Source organism: Lissotriton vulgaris, chromosome 7, assembly GCF_964263255.1.
Source record: "Lissotriton vulgaris chromosome 7, aLisVul1.2, whole genome shotgun sequence".
Taxonomy (NCBI): domain Eukaryota; kingdom Metazoa; phylum Chordata; class Amphibia; order Caudata; family Salamandridae; genus Lissotriton; species Lissotriton vulgaris.
The window spans coordinates 1,733,371,277-1,733,398,595 of NC_141695.1; the positions used below are offsets into that span (position 1 = coordinate 1,733,371,277).

Genomic DNA, 27,319 nt, shown 5'->3' on the forward strand with positions numbered 1-27,319 from the left:
ACTTCAACAACCAGAGTCAGAAAAATTGGAAAATCCTCCTGTTAGATGAAACTCTTAAGGAACATTTAGCACCTTATCCGAGTATCACCTATAGGAAAACAGCGTCCCTAAGAGACATCCTGACACAAAGTCATTTTGAGATCAAGCCGAAGGAAAAAACGTCTTGGCTGAATACACCAGGGTTCTGGAAGTGTGTAAAATGCAAAGCTTGCGAGCATGGACAGAACATCAAAGAATACACACTCCAGAGTGGAAACATTGAAAAGATCACAGATCACATTACCTGCGAATCAAAATTTGTAATTTACAGACTCAAATGCCCATGTGGAAGAAACTATATCAGAAGCACAATCAACAAACTGAAACTGCGGATCTTACAACACCTACGTGCGATTAAAAATAACGATCCGAGTTACCCTATGGCAAAACATTTCAACGAACAACATCAAGCAGACTGCAGAAAACTAATGTATTCAGGCTTGAAAATCGCCAAGGTATCTGAGAGAGGAGGGGATCGCACTTTAAAGTTAAGAAAAATGGAAAGCAGGATGATTCTCGGTATGGGAACGGAATTCCCTTATGGACATAATTTGGACGCAGAACTACATGTACATCTGGAAAAGTAACTGAATAATAGAGATCAATGATGAGCTTTGAAAATCCAACTTCACAGAAAGCATTGTATGGATATGAACTCATAACTAGTCATGAAACAGCAGAAATGTAATTTTGACAATGACAAAGCCCTAGGAGATATGCATACCCAAAGCAGAAAATGGTTGAACTTAAGGGAGCGAATTGTCTCTTTGAGTCAAGAAAGAGAGTATGCAAGGTCAGATAAAATAAGATGGAATGTAGTACACTGGATGTGATCAAGTCTTGTGCAGATGAAGACCCCCACAAATAAATTGAAAAGACAGTCATCTCTGAGGGAGGTTATAAATGACAATGCAATTACCCCTAAAATAAGAATATATGGTAACAACATAAAAATATTTCTCTGGTGAGAGAAAGAAGTCTCCATTTCCGGAAACTGTTATCTACTGTAGCACATAGAACCTAAAATGGAAAAAGAGGATATGAGAAATAGGGGAGGGCAGAAAAGAAAAATAACTGTAAAACTTGTATGTTTGCACATGATGTCTTGATCAATCACTGTAACTCCAAAACCTAGAACTAAGAATGAACTCTTGTTGCTCCTTAGCCACTTATGTAGTAAAAATGTACTTTACAGAAACTCTTTCACTAAGAGGCTCAATCAGGGATGTACGACATTACAACACATGCTTTTACATCGCATGCTTTTACAACACGGGTTTTACAACGCATACCATTACAACGCATAGTGCTTTGGGGCGCTGGATAGTGAATAGTTTAATTTAGTATTCCAACTCCAGTCCCCGTGGATAGTAGGGAAGGTGTTGGACTGTAAATTAAACCTATTCCCTATCCTAGAGCGCCCCCCAGCGCAATGCGTTGTAATGGTTTGCGTTGTAAAAGTTGCGTCGTAAAGGCACTGCGTTGTAAAAGTTGTGTTGTAAGTGATGTTTCCCCTCAATCAGTTTTTAAAATGAACTTTGGAACTTTGCACGTAATTTGCACCTCGTTTGATGAATAATATCATTGTGAATGTAAAAAATTTCCTTTCAGGTACTTTACATGATGCACGTTGCACTTTAGAATTACATTCTTAAAATAGTACTTTACTGTATACTATGAGGTACACAGAGATAAGGTGAAATAATGGCGTCCAAAATGTGCAGTGAAATCATACTCAGGACTGGTAGTCTAGTTGTTTTTAATGGTAAAGAAACTGATGAGGGTACTAAGCACGAAGCACAACATAAATTGTCTAGACACAAGGGACTCTATGGTCAAGTTGAAGACTAAGTAAAGTCGAAACGCGTAGGCCGTCCTGTTGCTAATGCACATGGTGTTTGTGGAAAAATAAAAGAAATTTGAACTCATCTGCTGCTGTGGTGCCGTGACTTCTGTGGAAACTACGTAAGCCCAGGGGATTCGAAGAGATATATATATATATATATATATATATATATATATATATATATATATATATTACCTACTGGCGGTCGCCAGTAGGTATATATAGTTAGGATTTTTTCTCTATGGGATTTTTGAAAATTCTATGTCTAATAACTTTGGCGTTTGTGGACGGAATTGGCTGAAATTTTCAGGAAAATGGAACATTTTGTTTCTGAGCAGCCCCTGACAATTTGGGGGGGTTTCATCAAGGGGGGGCCGAGAAAAAAGGGGGGTCCCAAAACGCGTTTTTCCCATGTTAATTTCCATAGGGCGGTTGGCCTCACTTTTAGCTCGAACGGCTGAATGGATTTGCACGAAACTTGGCAAAATTGTAGGGACTGTTAGCCCGATGTGCCTTTGCTAGGTCTCAATATATGTGCTCCAGTGGATTTTGAGTAATTTAGGTTCAAAAAAAGATATATATCTGGGCGGAGCCTAACCACACATCTGATCTGATTGGCTGTCAGCACTTCATCCAAGAAGTGTTGGCAGCCATCTTGGGACCAATATACATGATAGCACCTCATTAAAAAGCATTGTAGTTAATAGAGGGTTTTAGGACTTTTGTTACATTATAAATCATTTGTTGATGGTACCATACTCGTTTTAGGAATTGTGGTGGGTTCTAAGGTGATTTTACCATGTGAAAAAACCTTCTGCTGTGATATCATGAATATTGTTTGAAAGAAAACTAATATCTCATGATTTTCCCACAGTGGTTTGGAAGGGGATCTATAAGCTAAACTGAAAGCATATTTTCTGTAAATTCACATTATCTTTCTCAGTCATGTGAAAATGAAGTCTGACATTCTCAGTAAAACATGTACATCCAACAAGGACAGAGACTGTCAGTTGATTCCTTTGTGTTCTACTGCAGCCTCCTAGAGTGTTCTAAAGAACAACTAGAGCGCTAACAGTCCTACTTATTACAAAGGTATGGCACACCTGAAGCCATCTTGATTGGAATAAAGTGGTAACTCTTAAAACATTTAATTTAAAAAGAAACAACATGAGGGGGTATATTTTGCCATAGAAAGTATGATTAGTGCTGCAGAATGAAAAATGAGGGCACATTTTGAGTGACTTCTCAAATCCTTTTCTATTTCATTAAAACATTCTGACATGCAGTCTCCCAAAATGGCCACCAGAGACAAAAGAGCCCAAATGTAGCCCAAATATCACCCAGATGTAGCCCAAGTATAGCCCAATGACAGAATGTCCCAGAGTGTTCTAAAGAACAACTAGAGCGCTAACAGTCCTACTTATTACAAAGGTATAGCACACCTGGAGCCATCGTGATGGGAATAAAGTGGTAACTCTTAAAACATTTAATTTAAAAAGGAACAAAATGAGGGGGTATATTATGCAAAAGAAGGTATTATTAGTGCTGCAGAAAGAAAAATTAGGGCATATTTTGAGTGACTTTTCAAATCCTCTTCTATTTCATTAAAAAATTCTGACATGCAGTCTCCCAAAATGGCCACCAGAGACAAAAGAGCCCAAATGTAGCCCAAATATCACCCAGATGTAGCCCAAGTATAGCCCAATGACAGAATGTCCCAGAGTGTTCTAAAGAACAACTAGAGCGCTAACAGTCCTACTTATTACAAAGGTATGGCACACCTGAAGCCATCTTGATTGGAATAAAGTGGTAACTCTTAAAACAATTAATTTAAAAAGGAACAAAATGAGGGGGTATATTTTGCCATATGAATTATGATTAGTGCTGCAGAAAGAAAAATTAGGGCACATTTTGAGTGACTTCTCAAACCCTCTTCGATTTCATTAAAAAATTCTGACATACAGTCTCCCAAGATGGCCACCAGAGACAAAAGAGCCTAAATGTAGCCCAAATATCACCCAGATGTACCCCAAGTATAGCCCAATGACAGAATGTCCCAGAGTGTTCTAAAGAACAACTAGAGCGCTAACAGTCTTACTTATGACAAAAGTATGGCACACCAGAAGCCATCTTGATTGGAATGAAGTGGTAAGTCTGAAAACACTCAATTTAAAAAGGAACAACATGAGGGGGTTAATTTTGCCATAGAAAGTATGATTAGTGCTTCAGAAAGAAAAATTAGGGATCATTTTGAGTGACTTCTCAAATCCTCTTCTATTTCATTAAAAAAATTCTGACATGCAGACTGAAACATGCACTTTGAATACCAGCAGCAGACGTCCCTGGTGAGCAGTAGCTTTACTACAGTGATCTAATGTGCAACTAGAGTGCTAACATTCACAATTTATGGCAAATGTGTGACACATCTGAATGCCTTCTTGATGGAACCAAAGTAAACAAGCATTGAAAATGCAATAGATCTCGCCCTCGTTTAAGTTAAAGCCATTCTGTTTGTAATGAGGTGGCTTTTTAGCTTTGCTTTTATTAGTGTTTTTTCAACTTTCATGTAAATAACATGCATCTGTATGCATATAATTATATGTATGCATGCATTTATGTTTGTATTTATATAGATATACAGATGATATATGTTTATATATGTATGTATATATATATATTCACTGAAAAAACCATAGGCTATAGACCATATATAGTTAGGAATTAGCATTTACAAAACCTTGAAAATTCACTGAAAAAACCATAGGTTATAGACCATATATAGTTAGGAATTAGCATTTACAAAACTTTGAAAATTCACTGAAAAAACCATAGGTTATAGACCATATATAGTTAGGAATTCGCATTTACAAAACCTTATTTTACTCACACAAAACCATTGAAATTCCATATATAGTTAGTTGCACTAACTATATATCGCGCACCCGCAATCCACTGCTGATGATGTCACATATTACATCATTCATGACATGGTCAGTGACATCACTGATGACATCACTGATGACATCTCAAATGACATCACTGATGACAACATCCAGTGACTGTATGTTTCTGTAAAGTTAAAATATGTCTTACATATTGAAGAATGAGTGGATGTATAAGTGTCTGGATGAAGGATTTAGTAGGTGCATGACTGACTGTATGAGTGAGTGATTGAATGTGTCTCACTGAGTGCATGGGTTAGTGACTAAACTGTCTTAATTTGTGCATCATTATGTCTGTTGTTCTGTAAACTGTTGCATGTGTTGATAAGTAGCTATATGAGTAACTATATGGGTTATTGATTGGTTGCCCAAGTATTTGTATGGGAGACTGAGTGTGTGTGTGGGTGGCTGGAAGGTGTATGACTCTGTGCATAGATGTGTGAGCAGTTGATTCACTAGATCTATGGTTTCAAAAGTGCATGTGGAAACAGCTGTATGGGCGGTTGACTGTGTGCATGAGTGTATTGGTGAGTGAATGGATATCTCAGTGCTACATGTCAAAGTAAGTACATATGTAAAACACAGTACATGTGAGAGTTGACATATATAAATAACTGTGCATAAGAGCCAGTGAATGTGTGAGTGGCTGTATGGATCATTGTGAACTTGTATCAGGGATTGTATAAGAGAGTAAATATGTGTTAGTATATGTTTGAATAAGTAAAGTTTGTATAACTGTATAGTTGAGGAAATGGAGGTGTGATTGATTCTTTGCATGACTGACTAGGTGTGTGAGTAACTCCATGGATGAGTGACAGTCTGTGAGTGTCTGTTTACACTGATTGTATCTAAGGTTATATTAGAGTCTGAAGAGGTTCATCGTATTATCACATGAATGATATCATCAGTGATGTGATCAGTAATGTCAAATGAGATGTCATCAGTGATGTCATCAGTGATGTCATTTGAGATGTCATCAGTGAGTCACTGACCATGTCATGAATGATGTAATATGTGACATCATCAGCAGTGGATTGCGGGTGCGCGATATATAGTTAGTGCAACTAACTATATATGGAATTTCAATGGTTTTGTGTGAGTAAAATAAGGTTTTGTAAATGCGAATTCCTAACTATATATGGTCTATAACCTATGGTTTTTTCAGTGAATATATATATATATATATATATATATTCACTGAAAAAACCATAGGTTTCACACCAGTTATAGTTAGGAATTAGCATTTAAAAAACCTATCAAATTCACTGAAAAAACCATAGGTTTAACACCAGTTATAGTTAGCTGGAAATTTTACTGACATAAAACCATTGAAATTCCCACGTTATAGTTAGTTGGACTCACTATAACTTGCACGTGTAATGCACTGATGACACCATCCAGTGAATGTGTGTCTTTCAGATAAATAAATATGTTTTATATATGTATGTTAAGGTCGATGGAAGAATATTTGTTTAAATTATTGTCTTAATGGATGTTTTAAAAAAAAAAAAAAAATTGGATATCTGCCTTATTAAGTGTATCTTAGTGAATACATATATTAGCGAGTGAAAGTAGGTCAGTCTCTCTGTCATCAGTGATGTCATGAGTGATGTCACTGACCATGTCATGAGTGATGTAATATGTGATGTCATCAGCAGTGCATTACACGTGCAAGTTATAGTGAGTCCAACTAACTATAATGTGGGAATTTCAATGGTTTTATGTCAGTAAAATTTCCAGCTAACTATAACTGGTGTTAAACCTATGGTTTTTTCAGTGAATTTGATAGGTTTTTTAAATGCTAATTCCTAACTATAACTGGTGTGAAACCTATGGTTTTTTCAGTGAATTTCATAGGTTTTTTAAATGCTAATTCCTTTCTATATCGAGTTTCTAACCTTTTTTTTGTTTACAATTTGCTGTTTTTTTTTAAGTATTCATTTTTTTAATATAATTTTTTTCTTTTGCGCTCTGGGTGCGCGCTCCGGGAAGCTTTCAGCTAAGCTCTCCGGTAAGCTTTTCGGTGAGCTCACCTGAAAGCGCACCCAGAGCGCTACTGTCGTTCGTGAAAAAAAATATGAATGAAAAGTTAAAAATAATGCAAAACATTTCGTACCATACAAATAAAATCAGTTTTTTTTTATAAGGAAAATGATTATGCATTTCTGTAAAAGTTTGATGACGTCACTTCGGCGCGCAACGTAAGTGCCCTCGGATTCGCCTACGTTCGCGCCGCGTAAACGCACGCAGAAGCACCTACGATCGCGCCACGTTTGCGCCCCGGAAGCGCCTACGATCGCGCCGCGTAAACGCACCCGGAAGTGCTTCGGAGCGCGCAGCGTAAGCGCGTCGGGTCATGTGACCCTAAAATAACACTTTTCATTGGTTGCTAACAGTTTTTTTTACAAAGAATGAAATCCCCACCCATTTCCTTCACTATTGCTTTGTACTTGGAGAGAGCAAGAGCTGTTCTGTGTACTATCTTCATCTCCTACTTTCCTGATCTACAGCAATGGCTGCAAGAGAATCATCCAGCAGTGATTCAGAGGCATTTTTAGATGAGGACCCTCCTAGGCAGAAGAAAAAAATCCATTTCATCTGGAAATTTTATAACATCCCTGAAGGAGAAAAAAAAGTCAACGCTCCAAAAGTAACCTGCAAAATATGTGGTAGTACTTTATCCAGAGGCAATCCTCTGAAAAAATATAGTTTTGGAAATGCCAATTTAATCAGGCATGTCAAAAGAAGACACCCAAACAACTTTGCGAGGGAGAGTGTCAGAGACCTGGCACGGAAATTACCCACAGATGGCGGCAGCACCTCCACTGGTGGAGCAACACCTTCGGGACCATCCCGTAGAAGAATGGTCCCTAACATACAGCCAGAGTTTGCAGGCATCAAATTTCTGTGCACGGAGTGTGACGAACTGCTCTGCTATGGGGAGCAGAGTGTTGAACTCATTGCCCTAAAGAAACAGCAACACCGCTGCCCTGACAGTCCCTAAATTTTCACATTTTTTTGCTCCTGTTGAGCCGTTTTGGAATCCCTGTTTTTTGTTTTTCCCTTGACAAAAATCCAAAAAAATTATAAAATTGTTTTAAAAAGTCTAAAAAAAATATATAAAACAACAAAATCAAAAAAAAAGTTCTTTTCAGAACTACCTCTAATTTATAAAAAAATGCATTTTTTTTTGTGACAAAAAATCTGTCATTTTTTATCTCCATGGTACGCTCCCCAGTAAGCTCTCCGGTACGCGTACCGGGTGCGCCCCCTGCGGAAATCGATTTTTTTAAAAAAATTTTTTTTACCCGCGGGACCCTTTTATGGCCCCCACATCAAAACTAGGGGGTCAGAGGGGGTCTACTCTTCCCCCTTATGGTCATTTGCCCCTTTTTTTTTAAACCCCTTGTGTCTCGATTTTACCGAGACACAAGATGGCGGCCGCTCCAGACTGTTTAGAATGTTTACAGACACCCAAGAGCCAATCAGCTTTCTGAGCGCAAGTCGCGTGTCGCGCCTGGAGCGCTCTCCGGTGCGCGCACCGGAGAGCGCCTATAGATATATATATTTTTTTGAACCTAAATTACTCAAAATCCACTGGAGCACATATCTTGAGACATAGCAAAGGCACATCGGGCTACCAGTCCCTACAATTTTGCCAAGTTTGCTGTATATCCATTCAGCCGTTCGAGCTAAAAGTGAAATCGACCGCCCTATGGAAATTAACATGGGGAAAACGCGTTTTGGGACCCCCCTTTTATCTCGGCCCCCGCTTGACGTATCCCCCCCAAACTTTCAAGGAAGAACCGGAGCTCGACGAGGCCATTTTCAGGAAATTTTCAGGCAGATTCGTCAACCGGTACCAAAGTTATTCCAAATAGAATTTTGAGATTTAACATTGAAAAAATCCTAACTATAACTACCTACTGGCGACCGCCAGTAGGATATATATATATATATATATATATATATATATATATATATACAGATGAAAAATAAAGATAAAAACTATAACAAATAAAGAGGAATACCTGCTAAAAATATTTTCAATTTAATTATAAATAAAAAGTATACAACAGAAAAAAATAGGTATTACTAGAAATATCTTAAAAATACCATAAACTTGTAAATATAAAAAAAGATAAAATTAAACACACAAACACATAATAGTAATATATGTTTAAACATTAGTAACAAAACTATTACGTTTCAGAAATTATAAAAATACTATTCCCTGTACGGTGCAACAGTGGAAAAAGTGTTAAACTGCGAAGGGGTAAAATTTACTATTCCCACTCCAGTTGGTGCAACTATAGGAAAAGAGTTGGACTCAGGAGGGGCAAAATGTATTATTCTCACCTAAGTCATTGCAACAGTATGTAAAGTGTTAGACTCAGGAGGGGTAAAATGTACTAATCCCACTCCAGTCAGTCCAACGGTAGTGTAAGCATTGGATTCAGGAGGGGTAACATTTACTATTCCCACTCCAGTCAGTGCAACGGTAGGGAAAGCATTGGACTTAGGAGAAGAAACATTTACTATTTCCAATTCAGTCTGTGAAACAGTAGGGAAAGTGTTGGACTGCTCAAGGGTAAAATGTATTATTCCTACTCCAGTCAGTGCAACAGTAGGGAAAGTACTTCACCTGAAACATATGCCATTTTTAAATACATTTATTAATTGAACACAAATATAAGCTATTAATATAAAATGCATATATTTATATTAAAAAAAGAAGAAGAGGAGAACTCTGGGTAGATTCCAAGTTTAGGTGGAGAGCAGCTCTTGTATAGAACACCCTACAACACCAGCAACACACAATATACATTTTAGAAACAATCAAACAATTTACATAATCATAAAAACACTTTAATAATTATCAAATAAAAAATGCTATTATTTGATTATGTAATGTATTTCCCACTTTACAATCCCACATACCTAGCAGCCCAAATTTAAAATAAAAAAATAAATATGACACAATTAACATATTAAGTAATGAATAAAATAAATAATAATACATCAATAATATTAATTACTATTACATTATTAATTTCCCACCCTATCTCCTAAAAACACAACACACGCATAATAAATAACATCAAAGTATATGCATTACATATTTACATTAATTATAAATGAAATCATTACTATTGTAATATACATTTTTTAATTATCACTTCATTAATTTCCTATCCTATATCACTACAAACCCAACCACGCACACCTAAAATATAAATATAAAATATATAATAAACACACAATTTGCATAAGAAATTATGAATTTACTGATTAATAAAAAAATATATATCAATGAATTATTACATAAACACCTTCCCGCCATACACCCCTATAAACCCAACAACCTGCATCTAAAATATAACTAAACAAATAGTTACACTATTTACATGATTAATTATCAAATGAACAATTAATAATTGATCAATAATGTAATTATTAATCAATGACTTTATTACCTACCCACCACATACCGATGCAAACCCAACAGGTAACACTTAATTTTAACTTAAAAATATATTTACACAATTTGAATAATTAATTGTCAATTAAATAAATAAAATGTATTACAAATTAATTATTAAATAATTGTACTTAATTAACTTCTCACGCTGTACCCCTATAAACCTCGCAACCCACTATAAATTACTAATAACAATCAAATTAAAATGATCAAATAACTTACAATTACAAACTGTTTAAAAAAAATTAACAACAATTATACAAAAAATATATAACATATACAATTACAATATTTTTAAAACACATAAATATAATTAAAAAACTATATTTTTACAGCTATATTATTATAAACGATATTAACAACAGCGATATTCTTGAAAACAATATTGCTTACCTTAAAAAATCTATATTTTTTTAACGATATTCCTGCATCACAATATTTCTGTATTACGATATTAAAAACTCGGTAGTAGTGTCACTCGATATTTATGACTCAATCTTTTCTCCAAATTCAACAAAGCCATGTCAGAATCCATTAGGATCGCCAGAAAGAAACAGACGAGCAAGTAGGATGCGACAAACCTTGGAAAGAGCCCTCCAAGGGATTACTAAAGGCTTTCCAAATGGCGTATGAGAAATCTGATTCGGATTCTCTTACGACCGACCCAATCAAAATGGGTAGGTCTGAAAGTAATCCAAATGGCCGATTACGATGTGGTCTGAACGGCTCCAACTAATGGTCGGAACCAATTCAGCCCGCATTGTAATCAGGCCATTAGATGATGTTCACGCGGTCTGCCTTGAATCGAGCCACACACAGATACTTGCATTTAGAAACATCAGTTCGGCCTGGTCCAATGACTGGTGACCATCTAATCTAACCCCTCCTCATAGCATCAGTCCCAAAGCCTGCAATTTGGGAGTGACTTGTAATACTTTCATATTTATCAATCAATCAATCAATCAGTGACACTTGTAGAGCGCGCTACATACCCGTAGGGTCTCAAGGCGCTGGGGAGGGGGGGTGCCGCTACTGCTCGAACAGCCAGGTCTTCAGCTTCTTCCTGAAGGAGAGGTGGTCTTGGGTCAGGCGCAGGTCGGACGGGAGGGAGTTCCAGGTTATCATTGTTTTGTGTTGTACTTGTGCCACTCAAAGTGATGCAGTGGTGACGCAAAACCTCAAATGATATTTACCAAGCCATGCAAGGTCACCTTGCATGGTCTTGCCTAGCTTGGTAAATGTGCAATAACGCAAGACAGTGCAAGTCGCTGCCTTGCGTTACTCTGCCCCATGGAGGAGTTACGTGGGTAGAGTGTGGATGTTTCCACGCATGTATTTTGGCTTTTTCTCAGATTCACCATTAGTGGTAGACATGGGAATGTGTCAGAATGTTACGCCTCCCCGGGAAGGCATAACAAGGAGAAATATGAATATTTCTCCTTGTTCTTCCCTCTTTCTACTTGTATTGTGTTCTGCAGCACACATAGAAAGAGAAAAATGCCTCTGAGTATCGTTTTTGTGCAGGAAGGTGTTCATTCCTGCATAAAAACAATCCTGGCTACAATGCAGGCACCCTTGCACCATGATGAAAGGGTGCCTGCATTGCCACTAGAAAGCAGTTCGTGCGCCAGCACAGACGAGAGCAGGTATGCTCAGCTTAATGTTAGATATGGTGCATTCCCGCCCTCTCCCTTTCGTGTCTTGCTGCACTGCATAACAATTTGATAAATATGCCCCTCAACCACTTGACGGTAAGAAGAAACTCAAGCCACACGTATTTCTCTTAATCATAGGGATTTTCTAAATGTTGATCTTCTGCTTAGTCCTCTCTGTCAGAGTTTGTTTAGTTAAGCACCTGAAACTGAGTTCCAGGACAGCTGTAGCACTATATAAATGTGATACATAAACCTTACTTTCTGATCTTTATAAGGCAATAACTTTGTTCAGGGATCAAGGTCCTAGGATTAAATGGGGAAGATTATTCCAGAGGATCTCAATGCTTGTATGGTTCGGACCTGCCAGGAGATTTTAAGACATGCCTTGATGAGGATTCCACAGATATCCAGATCCTTAGCACTATTGATCGCATTGGTGAATATATTAGTCGTGCCCTGACCAATACAAGGTGCAGTGGGATCCCTTATCGCCTTAACAGCGGCGGCAATTTCGCCGGGGTGCAGGACGTTCCATTAGGGGGGCGGGGCAGCGTCAGCCAACGGACGTGCGCAGCACTACAGAGGTAGTGCTCATGACGGCCGTTGGCCGACGGGCGCACTTAAAGGGTTAAACCGTGCAGATGTTTTGATACCCACTGTGTTAGGACCAAGAGGGTCCTGCGGTTAACATTAAAAAGTGTACTGCATGATATGGACGCAATGAAAAGGTCCAGATCGGCTTATAAAGCAGCTCTTACTTACCGAAAGCTCCAGTTAAAGAACGATCAGTGGATTGGTTTGGTGATGGCCAGTAAACTGAAGGACAGTACCAAGTTCTGGCGGGTTTTGAATCACCCTTTTTTTTAAAGATATTAGATAACCAGATGGCAGATCAGGCAGCCACTGTCCACGCTCAGGCCTGGGTGAACCATTTTTCAGCCTTGAATGAGTGTAAGGAGATGGAAACCAGATCCAGTCCTATCCCTGTAGCTGATATGTTTTTAGTATAGTGGGAGGGGGTAAGAGATGTTAACCTTGCTCTGCCTCATAGTAAGGCTCTAAAGGTGATCTTTGTTATTACTTTACATATCAATGAGCTTTCCATCCAGTACGTGAAAGCATTCTGTCATAGTTCCTATTTATAAAAAAGGAGATTGAATCGATCCTGCCTGTCACAGGCCCATCTTGTTGGTAGATGTAGGTGTAAAGATCATAGGGAAGGTAATCTAGGAGAATCTCACTACATAGGCAGATGAGGGGAGCCTTTTTTCTGATGTTCAGGACGGGTTTATGCCTGGCAGGCAAACAGTGGAGCAAAATTGAAATCTTTTTTTTTATAATCTTTATTCATTTTGTGCACAACATGACATACAGCTTTAAATACATCATGGTAGAGCAATGGATATCATACATCTCTTTTTGCATTAGTGTGCCCACTGGGTGGGGGGAACAAATCACCATACTCCACAGTGTTATACATCAGTGGCAGGATTATTACACTCCAAAAATTAACAACAGATGTTTCGTTACAAAGCTGTGACTAAAACCATAACCTATAAGAAAGAAAAATATCAAACTCCATACTGCCTAACTAGTGTGCCTGTCCAATGTGTGGCAAGAATATGTGACCACTAAACGTGCGTCTTGTGTAGAGTGCAAACCATCAGGTTCCTGCTGCATTGGATGCTTATGGGAGCGAGATAGGGGCAGGAGTGAGCAGAAATCTATGCATGGGAGTGCGGTCTCTTCGATACGGAATTATGCGACAGTTATGCATCTGATTGTATGCCCAGCTATGTGTGACCTGTCTCTCCTCCTGTGTATATACCCTGGCATGGCTATGTGGGACAATGCAGTAAAGCTAGTCATGTGCTGCGTCGGTGTTATACTCTCGTCGCCCACCGTCCTGTGCACCCCGGAGTGTAGATTCTATGGTAGTGACGTAGTGTTGTCAGTTGACTGGATTTACCCGTAGGGTGCAACAGTCAAATCTGCAGTGATTAGGGGTCAGCAGCTATGATGGTGGAGAGGGCGGCTCTCATTGTGTTGGACTATACCTGTACTGTCTAGGTGCGACATTTGGTATGGTTCTTGTTGTTGTCTGGATCAACACAACATTTTTCTGCTGGCAGGCACGCAGGTTATAATGGTACAATGTTCTCTAATTGTAATGTCATAATAAGATGCCCACCTGTTAATTTGTCAAACGTATTTCCTGCAATAGGTTTTTCTGATGAGATCCATTCTCTTAGAAACAGATGAGACCCTGAGTAAGTTGGTGTTGAGATTGTAGAAAACGGCACCACGCCAAGATTAGACACTACTAGTAAAGACTGACTATGAGTGGTACAATGATGGTTTCTCCAGCAGACGGATAGACACAAATTATAGAGCAGGGTATGCTATAGCAATAGCTGAAGAGCAGCTCTGCCACTTGAAACATCTACCCATTTGCAACGCTACCTCCCCAGTGCTGCCATCGGCCATTGGCCGACAGCATTCAACCCGCGCAGGAAAACGCCCGCACTGCGGCGGAATTACCGCCGCGGTTAACGGGTTAAAATAATCTGTATGGTGTAACAAAAGCATGAATACTAGTCAAGGGTAAAACTGTTAACATTTACACAAACTCACATTATGCTTTGCTGTTCTTATTTTTGGCTAGCTGTGGAAATATCACGGAAGATCCTTACTAAAGGACCATTAAAAATGGTCCTTTAGTAAGGATCTTATTTACAGCAATACTATTATACACCAGGATAGCGGTAATAAAATGTGAAGCCTACACAGAAGCTAATACTAAGTTAGCCAAAGGTGATGCCATCGCTGACACAGCATTAAATGAAAGCATGTTACAGCCAGTGCAGATGGGACTAATGAACAAAGCATTCTAAAAATACAGCTCATTCAGAGACAATTGTTGCAAGCTAATGTAAAGGAAGCACAATGGTCTGCAACACCAGAGGAGCATAGAGGGAGGATTGATGATGGATGTAAGCCGAATAATGAAGAGAGTATGGGCCTACCAGGATGAGATGCCTGTGTCCCCATGCAGTATGTTCCTTTCAGGGACCATCTGATATTGCACAAGGGAGAAAGATGCGCAGATGCATGTTGCTTCCCAGTGAATGGATTTAAATATTTGCTGGTGTGTGTGGATATGTTTTCAAAATGAATGGACGTGTCTCTAACAGGAAAGAATCATGTAGCAACTGGGGCGCAGCACTTCAGTAAAGCCATCTCTCCTAGGTTAGGACCCACCACTGCATAAAAAAAAGCGATAAAGGAGATCACTTAGTGACTACATTTAAGCTAAAGAGGTTGTTTTTGGGAATAAAGTATAACATGCATTCCCCATACCACCCTCCAACTTGAGGCCAGGAGGAGTAAATGAGCTCCAAAATAAATTTAAAAAAATAGATTGTTAGTAAAGGCAACTGATGGAACAAGCCTGAAATGGCCTGATGCTCTGACTTTAGTATTGCCTGCTATGGGGCAAAGACTTCTAAAGCAATTATGGAGACATGGTAATCGCGAGAAAAATAAAGCTGTTTCTTTTAGCTCTAGGTGGACTGGACCACAGATGGTGAACCAACGCTATGAATGGATTGAGGGGAGAAGATGCAAAGCAGCACCCCAACGCCTGAGAGGATGGTACCAGAAAGTGATGACCATCTGTCACCAGAGGACCTGCCTAACACAGCAGTCAAGAAGAGGACAGACCAGACTATTTCTACGATCCCTGGGGGCCCATCATAAAATGCCAGAGGGACGTGACATCAACTGATGCTGTTGAGTGAAGTACACAACGCAGTCTCAAAGAAAGGTGATGATCTGCACCTGCAGGAAAATAGACTGAAGAGGACAATGCAGGGCAGGTCTGTGAAACCGCCCCTGAACAAGACGACTGCAAACTAGGAGGAGAAGGAGATGACCACTTACTGCGTGACACTTGCAGAAAATGCCCGGGAACTGAGTGACTAAGTGACACTGTAGCCTTATGCATTGCATAGGGCAAACATATATTCATGTAATATTGATCTCATCAAGATGTATCATTGTGACAATATATGCATTTTATGCAAACACTGTGTAATGCCATCCAAAGATATGTAACTAATGTTTCCATCATATATACATCTATACTAATATAATAAAGAGAGAGCCCAAACCTTTGAGGCGGGTAATCTCAGGAACCACTTCACCAATCACAACACCCAATACAGCGTTGGAAAGGGCAGTTGCAGCAGAAGGACATAGGCTATGCAGACGCCCGCCATATACATTTAAAAGGTAAAAGAACCATGCCAGCAAAGTAGTCCTTGTGGGCGTGTCTGCGTTGTGCTGTGGGCGTGTGCTGTGGGCGTGACAAACACTGGGGGCATGTGGTACGTTCTGCCCTTCATGCCATGTCTCATATTGTGTGCTCTGGGCGTGTGCTGGGGGTGTGGGCGTGTGCGGGCGCGGGATTATGTAAAAAAAAAGCGAGCGTTGGGTTGTATGACGTTTCAACGCATGCTTTTACCACGCATGCCTTTACAACGCAGGTATTACAACGCAAGCCGTTACAACGACTTGCGTTTGGGGGCGCTGGATAGTGGAATAGTTTAATTTTCTATTCAAACTCTAGTCCCCGTGGATAGTAGGGAAGGTGTGGGATTGAAAATTAAACTATTCCCTATCCAACAGCGCACTCCAGCGAAAGTCGTTGTAATGACTTTCGTTGTAATTCCTGCGTTGTAATGGTAGTGCGTGGTAAAGGTTTTGTTGTAAACTATGTTCCCCGAGCGTTGTGCCCAATATTTCATTGTTTTTTCTTCCCAGGTTCTGTACATTCCAGCTTTGGGTGTGCTTGCCCCATGCTCCCAGTGACGTGCACCTTCTTTACTGTATGGAGGTCAGGCATGGCGCTATTCCCAAGGGCCGGAGGGAGCGCAAACACGGGCCATTGTGCAGGAAATGTAATCTCGCCTTAACTTGCACACTGGAGATTTTTCCACTTCTGTTGCACACAGGCCCCGCGCCACGCACATCCGGATACAAGGCCCGCCTCCACGGAAATAGCAAGAAAGGGACTATCCCACCCCCGGGAATATGTGATGATATTCCACAAACCAACAGCCCGCATACCATCACTCCGCAATTTTTATAACGCAGGACTATTACTCCGCAAAGACATCATTTCTAAAACTTTTACAACGCATATGACTTTATCACGCATGCCATTATAACGGAAATGCACGTGTGGTAAAGTAATTTATATTGTAAAAGTACATTGTTAAAACATCAAATATATGTTTGTATATATGTGTATTTTTATATATATATAAATATATATATATATAGATATATATATATACACACATTTTTTTAATTTAATTAAAACATTTTTTCTTTTAAATTGCATTATTTATATTATTTTTATTTTATTTTATTTTATTACCCTTTACACCCTAAAAACTAATCCCACCCTGCTCCCTTTAAATACCCCTGCACCCCATAATCATAACCGACCCTTACTCCTTAAAATACCCCAACACCCTTAAACACGAACCCATCTTAACCCTATAAATATACCCGGTACCCCAAAACCCAAACCTATCCCTACACCCTAAATATACCCTGTACCCCAAAACCCAAACCTATCCCTAAACCCTAAAAATACCCCTGTACCCCAAAACCCAAACCTAGCCCTGAACCCCATAAATACCCCTGTAATTCAAAACCCAAACCTACCCCTGAACCCTAAAAATACCCCTGTACCCCAAAACCCAAACCTACCCCTGAACCCTAAAGTACCCCTGTACCCCAAAACCCAAACCTAGCCTGAACCCTTAAAATACCCCTGTATCCCAAAACCCAAACCTACCCCTGAACCCTAAAAATACACCTGTACCCCAAACCAAGCCCTGAACCCTAAAAATAACCCTGTACCCCAAAACCCAAACCTACCCCTGAACCCTAAAATACCCCTGTACCCCAAAACCCAAACCTAGCCCTGAACCCTAAAAATACCCCTGTACCCCAAAACCCAAACCTAGCCCAGAACCCTTAAAAAACCCCTGTACCCCAAACCTACCCCTGAACCCTAAAAATACCCCTATTCCCCAAAACCCAAACCTAGCCCTGAACCCTAAAAATACCCCTGTACCCCCAAACCCATACCTTTCCCTAAATCCCAAAAACTACCCCTGTACCCCATAACCCAAAACTATATCTGAACCCTTAAAATACCCAAACACCCCAAAACATATACATCAGTACCCCAAAACATATACTCCTATACCCATACTTACCTTATCCAAACATTTTAAAAAAACTTGCTTTTACCATTCATGCATTTACAACGAATTTCGTTGTAAATGTATGCGTGGTAAAAGCATATAAAATGTAATGCCATGCGTTATAATGGCATTGCGGAGTCGTGGTACTTTCGTAATGAAAGTATGCGGCGTGATGGTAGGCGGAAAGAAAGTTGCGGAATAATGGGTGTTTACCCCCCCCGCCCCCCGGTAAGTACAAATAGCAAGAAAGGGACTATCCCACCCCTGGGAATATGTGATGATATTCCACAAACCAACATCCCGCATACCATCACTCCGCAATTTTTATAACGCAGGACTATTACTCCGCAAAGACATGATTTCTAAAACTTTTACAACGCATATGACTTTATCACGCATGCCATTTTAACGGAAATGCACGTGTGGTAAAGTAATTTATATTGTAAAAGTACATTATTAAAACATCAAATATATGTTTGTATATATGTGTATTTATATATATATATCTATATATATATATATATAGATATATATATATACACACATTTTTTTAATTTAATTAAAACATTTTTTCTTCTAAATTGCATTATTTATATTATTTTTATTTATTATTTTATTTTATTACCCTTTACACCCTAAAAACTAATCCCACCCTGCTCCCTTTAAATACCCCTGCACCCCATAATCATAACCGACCCTTACTCCGTAAAATACCCCAACACCCTTAAACACTAACCCATCTTAACCCTATAAATATACCCGGTACCCCAAAACCCAAACCTATCCCTAAACCCTAAATATACCCTGTACCCCAAACCCCAAACCTATCCCTAAACCCTAAAAATACCCCTGTACCCCAAAACCCAAACCTAGCCCTGAACCCTATAAATACCCCTGTAATTCAAAACCCAAACCTACCCCTGAACCCTAAAAATACCCATGTACCCCAAAACCCAAACCTACCCCTGAACCCTAAAGTACCCCTGTACCCCAAAACCCAAACCAAGCCCTGAACCCTAAAAATAACCCTGTACCCCAAAACCCAAACCTACCCCTGAACCCTAAAATACCCCTGTACCCCAAAACCCAAACCTAGCCCTGAACCCTAAAAATACCCCTGTACCCCAAAACTCAAACCTAGCCCAGAACCCTTAAAAACCCCTGTACCCCAAACCTACCCCTGAACCCTAAAAATACCCCTATTCCCCAAAACCCAAACCTAGCCCTGAACCCTAAAAATACCCCTGTACCCCCAAACCCATACCTTTCCCTAAACCCTAAAACTACCCCTGTACCCCATAACCCAAAACTATATCTGAACACTTAAAATACCCAAACACCCCAAAACATATACATCAGTACCCCAAAACATATACCCCTATACCCATACTTACCTTATCCAAACATTTTAAAAAAACATGCTTTTACCATTCATGCATTTACAACGAATTTCGTTGTAAATGTATGCGTGGTAAAAGCATATAAAATGTAATGCCATGTGTTATAATGGCATTGCGGAGTCATGGTACTTTCGTAATGAAAGTATGCGGCGTGATGGTAGGCGGAAAGAAAGTTGCGGAATAATGGGTGTTTACCCTCGCCCGGTAAGTACATTGGTGGCACGGCGGCCCACATCTCCAGCAACATACTCATATTTTTTCACCACCCATTTGAAAAATGCACAGGTCTCTCTCATTGATGGCCAGCACCGACATACACTTTTAGACACACCTCCCGCCACAAGTTCTAGAATTGCAAACTTTAGAGCTGGGGACCTACGTTCAAATCTCGGCATCAGCTCAACATCCTGTGATTCCAGACAAATCGCTTTGTCTCCCCATGCCTACCACAAATGAATCTGTTCTTCTGTAAAGTAAATTGTGCTCATGCCATGTTGTCGCCCACTCTTAAGTGCATCAGCAGTGCACTGTGAATCGGAGCATTTCACAGGCCTGTCACAGATAAGAAATGCTATCAAAACGAAATCCTACAAAACAATATAATACTGGCCGGCAGCAATTCATACCCGGACAACGTTGGGACGGGCTGCTAGTATATATATATTTTGGTTTTACACTAATGTTGGATAGGCCTATCCAAAAGGGAGAATTGTTGCAAAATATATATGAATATCCATATAAGTTCATGTGTATGCACTTCAAAAGATATCATGCTTAGATAGATCACATTAACATGAGGCCTGGAGCTCCAAAGGGTTTCCTATCTGACCTTGGCAGGTCAAGCTTCAACAAGCTATTCTGTACCCCCTTAGAGGTCACTGTGCCTGTCCTGACTACATGATATTTCTTATTCTGGTTGTGCAAGTATCTTACACAGTGCCGTGCCAGCCTTTCTGGTCTGCCCTTACATGGCTGTTTATAATTTGCATGGTGCAGACATTGCGCATCCATGTCAGCCATTTTTGGCTTGGTGCCTTATTCTGGTTCAGCTGACATGGCATTTCAACTGTATATAACACCTAAAAACTTGTCACTCTGAGAAGAACCAATCTGAGAGCCCCTAAGGTGGCAGATCTGACTTCTTCCTTGCTAATTAGCAATGCTGCATGCTTTTGGTACCAATAAATAAATGTCACTCTGTTTCTGAGCAAACCTGCTGTGTCTGGTGTGTTTCATTAATTTGCTCCTGGGAGGGTGCCAGTATTTCCCCCATCAGTCCCAATTTACTTTTATTATGTATATGAACTCTCTGGAAGGTATTTTAAAAAATACTGGCACTTATGTCCCCACGGGGAACAACGTGTACAAAGCAACTTTTACAACGCACTACCATTACAACGAAACTTTGACAACGCAACATCCATTACAACGCATGCCATTACAACACAACCATTACAACGCATGACACTACAATGCATACCACCAAATCGCATGTCATTACAACGCAGTCATTACAATGCATACCATTACAACGCGTACACATAGTACCCTTACACTATCCATCCAACACTTACCCTACTGTTGCACCCCCTGGAGTTAGAATAGTAATTTTTACCCCTACACTATCCAACACTTACCCTACTGTTGCACCCCCTGGTGTTAGAATAGTAATTTTTACCCCTACACTATCCAACAATTACCCCGCTGTTGCACCCCCCTGGAGTTAGAATAGTAAATGTTACCCCTACACTATCCAATACTTACCATGCATGCAATGTAATGGTATGCATTGTAATGGTATGCGTTGTAAAGGCAGTATGCGTTGTAGTGGAATGCGTTGTAAAGGTAGTTTTTAGAGATGCGTTGTAATGGCATGCGTTGTAATGGAATGCGTTGTAATGGATGTTGTATTGTAAAAATGCGTTGTAAAGGTATGCGTTGTAAAAGTATGCGTTGTAACGACATACATCCGTCCCTACAGTCGGTGGAGGACCGATAGTGGTTCTTCTTTACGACAATGATGCTGGGAGTGTGCAATGTCTTTTGAATTGTTTTATTGTTTCTATGAATAGTTTGGATCTTTCTACTAATTTTAAAATGTCTTTCTATGGTGGCAGGTCATAAGAATACAAAATATTGCAGCATTTCCGCACAGGGCCACGTTTTAACAAGGGCGGAGAAATTTCTATACTTGGCTAGGGAACCTCTTCCGCTTGAGTGGAAGAGAGTCACCCCACTCGTTAAAATACCCCTCCATGCCCCAGGATTGAAAAATAGAATGGTGATAGAGTTGGTTTATTACCATTTTATTTTTCAATATAACCCCATCCTGACACTTGCATCAGGATGGGGGCAGGGCCACTGCTGAGTGACACCAGCTTCTGCCTCAGCACTTTTCAAAGCGTGCATGTTGTTTGGGACGGTCGTCTTGCTACAGCCAACAAGGCATGCTCACTTTGAAACCTCTAACCCAGCTGTCTTAAGACAGCTGGGTTAGAGTAAGTGCAGGGCCGCAGTGTCCTTGGAAGAGGCAAGTGAGGCCGCTCTCTCCAATTGGGGCGCTGCTCTAACAGCATGAGATCAGTGCCAGGATTGGTTAAGGCACTTCTCAAGGGGTCACGTTGCAGGAGGAGCACATGTAGTGAGGAAGGGGTCGGAATTGTCGCAGGTAAGTGTTTTTAGGTCGAGCACTCGGGACCTGTTGTAACGACTCTTGTGGGCTTAAAGCCATCGCCCTGCTTTTGATTTGTTTGTTTCAATGTCCTTCACAAATCCTTGCTAGCTAGTGGTCAGTCCTGCCTCTTTGTCCATCTCCCATGCAGTAGGGACCAAGTACTGTCTCATTACGCTATGGTTCCTCATCTGATCTTTGGGAGACTATTTTTTTCTTGGTTTGCTGCTCTGTTACTGTTTGCCTGTGTTTAGCTTTGGTGCCATATCTGCTTAGATCTAACCATAGAATTTCTCCCTCCCACATCCTTTTAATGCTTCCTCCCACGCCATGCCTCCCCCTCCCTTATGTTCTTTTTTTAGTCTTTCTGCAATTTCCAATGTCGACCATCAGTTGAGCTTTTTTGTTTGGTAGGCTAGAACGTTGGGGCTTTTTTACGATGGCGGTGAAACGTGAAGCCGCCATCATAAAGCACTATTCCGCCCACCAAATTACATATGCGAGCATTGTGCTGGCGGACGCAAAGTCCGCTCGCCACGGGTCTGCCACAGGCATTTGTTACAATTGCCGGCAGACCCACGCTGCATCACCAATATGGTGACAGTGCTTAGCATGTACCGTCTGCCCTACTACTATGCTGCCTCCCCACCAGCCAGTGTATGGTGGTGAAATCTCCATTCCTAGACTGGCAGGGATTGCAATTGGGGGCCTGTAGCGGGCCCCCTCTTGTGTTGGGAGAGGGTGGTATGCACCTACATTTCCCTGCACCAGGTGGGAGGCACAGCATGGTGCCTGCCACGTAGTGCAGAGAAATGCAAACAAGGTATTTCTGACATTGAGGTGGGTGCTGCTGCCAGTGGCACCCGCTGCAATGTCAGGGATACATGATGTGACCACCACGGTAGTGGTCGCATCGTATTCTTGTGTTCGGGACCGCCTCAATCCAGGCGGACGGTCCCAAGCACCGGCACAATGGCAGACAAACGGAAATCAATTCGCCGTCGTAATGACCTCCTTTGTTTGGTCTTCTTTTTAAGGGGCATTGGTCTTGTTTTTCCTTTTCGTGGCTGCTCATGAAAAGTTCAATATCCAGCACTGGCCGTCGCCAAAATTAATTAAGACAGTATTAATTAGTAGCTCTCTTAAAAAGGTGCAGCAATCTTAGTGTTCTTCTGAAGATGGTGCTGTCCTGCTTTGCTAAGGGTTGCAGGAACAGGTACAACAAGGAGAAGCTCATCTTTTTCCACAAGTAGGAAAACCTTTTTGGCATGCACTCTTCGAGGCACTGTTTACTTTTAATTAGGGTTGATGATTAATAAGATGTGTCTGCGGTGTCATGTCTCAATTTGTTTTCTGCTATGTTGCTGCATTTATCAGGCCCATGTGCTTTTTCCCAGGTGACGTTTTACCACTCCAACTCGGCCGCCCATGTTCATGATCTTCCATTTTCCTTATTTTGCTGTTTTTATCCTACACTTTGCACGTCTGCGCTGCTTTTAATTCACCCGATTCCGTCTTTCACCCTATACTAATAGTCTCCATCGGATTTCCTCTACTGACTGCAGCAACAGAATCCGTCCTCCTCTGCTGTCCCCACCCGCTTCAATTTCCTGCTATAGCGAGGGGCAGCTGTCTAGGAATGTTTCTCCAAGGGTTTCCCTTTTCTTACTCTTCAACTAAAGGTGCTGTTGCCCGGGGCCCCTAGTAGGACAAGGTATTCATTAGTCAGCAGCTCCGCGGAGTGTTAAGTAAATAATATTGTCATATGTACATTACAGCACAAGTCCTGTTTGAAGAACAATAAAAAAAGTATATATGCCTAGATGCATCAAACTGAATTGCATTCGCAAACGGTGCGAATCGCATTTTTCGGCCGTTTGCAAATGCAATTCTTTAATTTGGAATGCATCATGCATTTCGCAATTTTAGGAATCGCAACCATGTTGCGATTTCTAAAATTGCGATTGCATTTAAGAAATCGCAATTTGAGATTTCTTAAATGCTATGCATGAATATTTTAAAATTGCGAATTCGCAATTTGGAATGGGTAAAATAGCATGAAGTTGAAATTCATGCTAAATTACTGAAAACTTTCAAATATGCACATATTGCATTTTTGAAAGTTTAAATTTACACACACACATGCCCCAAGGGCATGTGTGTGTGTAAATGGATCTTAAAGTTAAGTTTCAGGGGTGCAGGGAGGGGTTCTTTGGACCCCCCCCCCTGCACCCTTGAAATTGCATTCACATTTTGCGATTCGCAAAATGGAATTCGCAAAATGTGATTGCCTTCCCATTCATTCCTATGGGCCTTTTTGGCCCATAGGAATCAATGGGAAGGGTTTCCTTAATTGCGATTCGCAAATTGTGAGTCGCAATTAAGGATTAATGCATTGCCATTTGCGATTTCTAAATTAGGATTCCTTAATTTTCGCAATTTAGAAATCGCAAATGGAAATAATGCGACATCTACCCAATAGTGTGTTATTTTAACCGGGGATTGAACCTTTTTTGCTAATGAAAAAAAAGTATGTATTGACACCAATTTAGCGATCAGACTAGTACTTTCTGTGCGAACAAAAAATTGTCATGTCACTTTTCCACAGTTTCCTTTCCAAACATGTGGTTGCTCTGATTGCAGAGGGAACTTAACTTTCTTTACTAACCCTGAGCGAAGCAGTAGGCTACGCTCGCGTAGTTTTAGACGTTTGTGCGACTTTGCACTACGCAAATTGCACGTAGCACAGTGCAAACACTTGTAGCAATGCGTAGCGTCGCGGTCATTTTTAGCTTGCTCGCGATCCTCAACGTCAAGTTGCCGACCGCGAGCAAGCAAAATGACATCCCGGCGAGACTTTTTCCTCATTCGCGATCATCAACATCAAGTTGCCGATTGCGAGCGTGGAAAATAAACCTCCCAGCGAGATTCTCAACGCGGGGAGGTCAGGTTTTTCATTGCGAGTGATTGCATATGCTCGCAATTGAGAAACTACCGGTCCGCGTTGAGAAAGCTGCCACTCGAGTAGAAATCTACTCGAGCAGCACAAAATGACCGCTTGCCCTGTGCAAGATGCGGTTTGCACTGATTGCACAGTGGTGACAAGCTTCCAGCACTGTGCAATCAGTGCGAACTGCATTTTGCACAGTGCACTACGCAGTTCGCGTAGCTAAGCGTAGCTCACGAAGTGCGCTTTGCGTAGCTACCCGTAGCGCTACTACGAGAACTACGCCCAGGGTTACTCTTTACACATCTTCATATAAAAGTGTTTCACATTCTGAATAAATGATGTTTTTGTTTTAACCTGAGTGCCAAAACACATCATTATAGCTTTACAGACAGCTGCCAATTCAGTCATTAAAGGACTTCTCCTGAGTTTATATATTTATTACTTTACTCTCACTATAGATTTTACATTTACTTTCCCCTCTCAAATAACCCTTTCTAGACTCTTCTCTTTATCCCTCCTTTGACTCATCCCAAACGTCATTTTACTCCTATAATCTCCCAAATAACCCTTTCTAGATTCTCCCCTCCTCTATCCCTCCTGTAACTCACCCTAAACCTCATTTTACTCCTGTAATCTCCCAACTAACCCTTTATAAGCTCTTCCCTCCTCTGTCCCTACTATTCAATCTTACTAATAGACTCACATGCCCATTGCTCCAACTAACAACTTACATTTTCCTATACTAATCCACCAATATTCCACCTTGGGTTACGGAGTAGCGTGCAACTTGCCCAAATTGCTTCGACACCTCATCAGATGTAGTAAGCGCTATATAAATAAAATTACAACTAATCACCTTGCCCCATTTGATCCATTCTCAGGTTGGTGAGTTTATCTTCTTGAGCCGCCCTGACTGGCTACTCGGACAACTTGTTTCCTCCACTCCATTTTATGTAGGTTTAAGTCTTTCCACGTATTTAATTCTCACCCACTACACTCGGCTATAGTTTAAGGTTCACACCATTTCCCCACACAGATGGTAATATCCCTTAACGCAACTTTGAGGGCACCAGCCCTTACTTGAAATTCAACTTCCCTTGCAGTGTACCTTCTTCTAAGAGCTCTAGCTTACACAAATGCGAGACCTATTCATTGCAAATGCTTGTTTAGTACACGGCAGTTCCACCAGTGCCCTGAGTCGCAGCCTAGAAAATGGGGTGGAGTCAGGTTTCACCTAATCCAGTGCCATCTGATTACAGTAGTGCTGGGAACCAAGCCTAGCATGCATACATGTAGCCAACACTATGTTGTTAGCACAAAGTCCATTTCTAATGGCGAGTTAATACTGTGAAGAGAAACAATGCACTTGACAATCTGCCAAAACATACAACAGCTAACAGCAAAGCATGTCACTGGAGTATGAAAGCAACCATCCTGTGGCAATGTACTAAAAAAAGAGTGGCATCGCTGCAGTTTATCGATAACCTCTCAGTCGAGTCTGGTAGAATCTATTACACTTTCTCTCAAGTGTCACAAGAGGTGGTCCACTTGTGAGACTTAGGCAGTTGACATGGAAACCAGGGCCCTTTTAGCCTCACGCCTCCCTGAGCATTTGCTTCCTAATAAGAAACCTATGACACAGGACACTAAAGTTATCACACTTACCTCTCCACAAATTCGTTTGCCAAAGAGAATTTGTTGACTTCCGGCGGACTCCTGCTGGCTCTTGACAAGTCTCACAGCAGGCAGCTGACAATTATGGCTGGATCTGCAAAGAAAAGAGAAACAATACAGACAATGTAAAATGTTAATGTAAACTTATTGAAGTTGAATACACACATTCAACAGCCTCACAGAAGAAGTCCTGCTGCCTGCTCTGGAATGTTCAAGAGGAAACCAATACAGTATATCTACTAGATTCAGACCAGTCTAACTGGACGTATGTGCTTCAGAACTAACTGCGTCACATTGGTTTGGCTCAACATTTCAAAACAGTGAGACATTACAAATTTGTTGCGACCCTCAGAAGGTGCTGATGACTTATGTCAAG

General features: G+C 40.6%; 1 pseudogene across 1 annotated transcript in view; it reads right to left on the reverse strand.

The window, feature by feature from the left end:
* Positions 1-27,039, reverse strand: part of LOC147706494 (epidermal differentiation-specific protein pseudogene) — a 46,757-nt pseudogene extending 19,718 nt beyond the window's left edge. The window contains exon 1 of the transcript XR_015297648.1: positions 26,935-27,039. The product of XR_015297648.1 is annotated as an epidermal differentiation-specific protein pseudogene (transcript). The remainder of the gene's footprint in view (positions 1-26,934) is intronic.
* Positions 27,040-27,319: the final 280 nt, after the last annotated feature.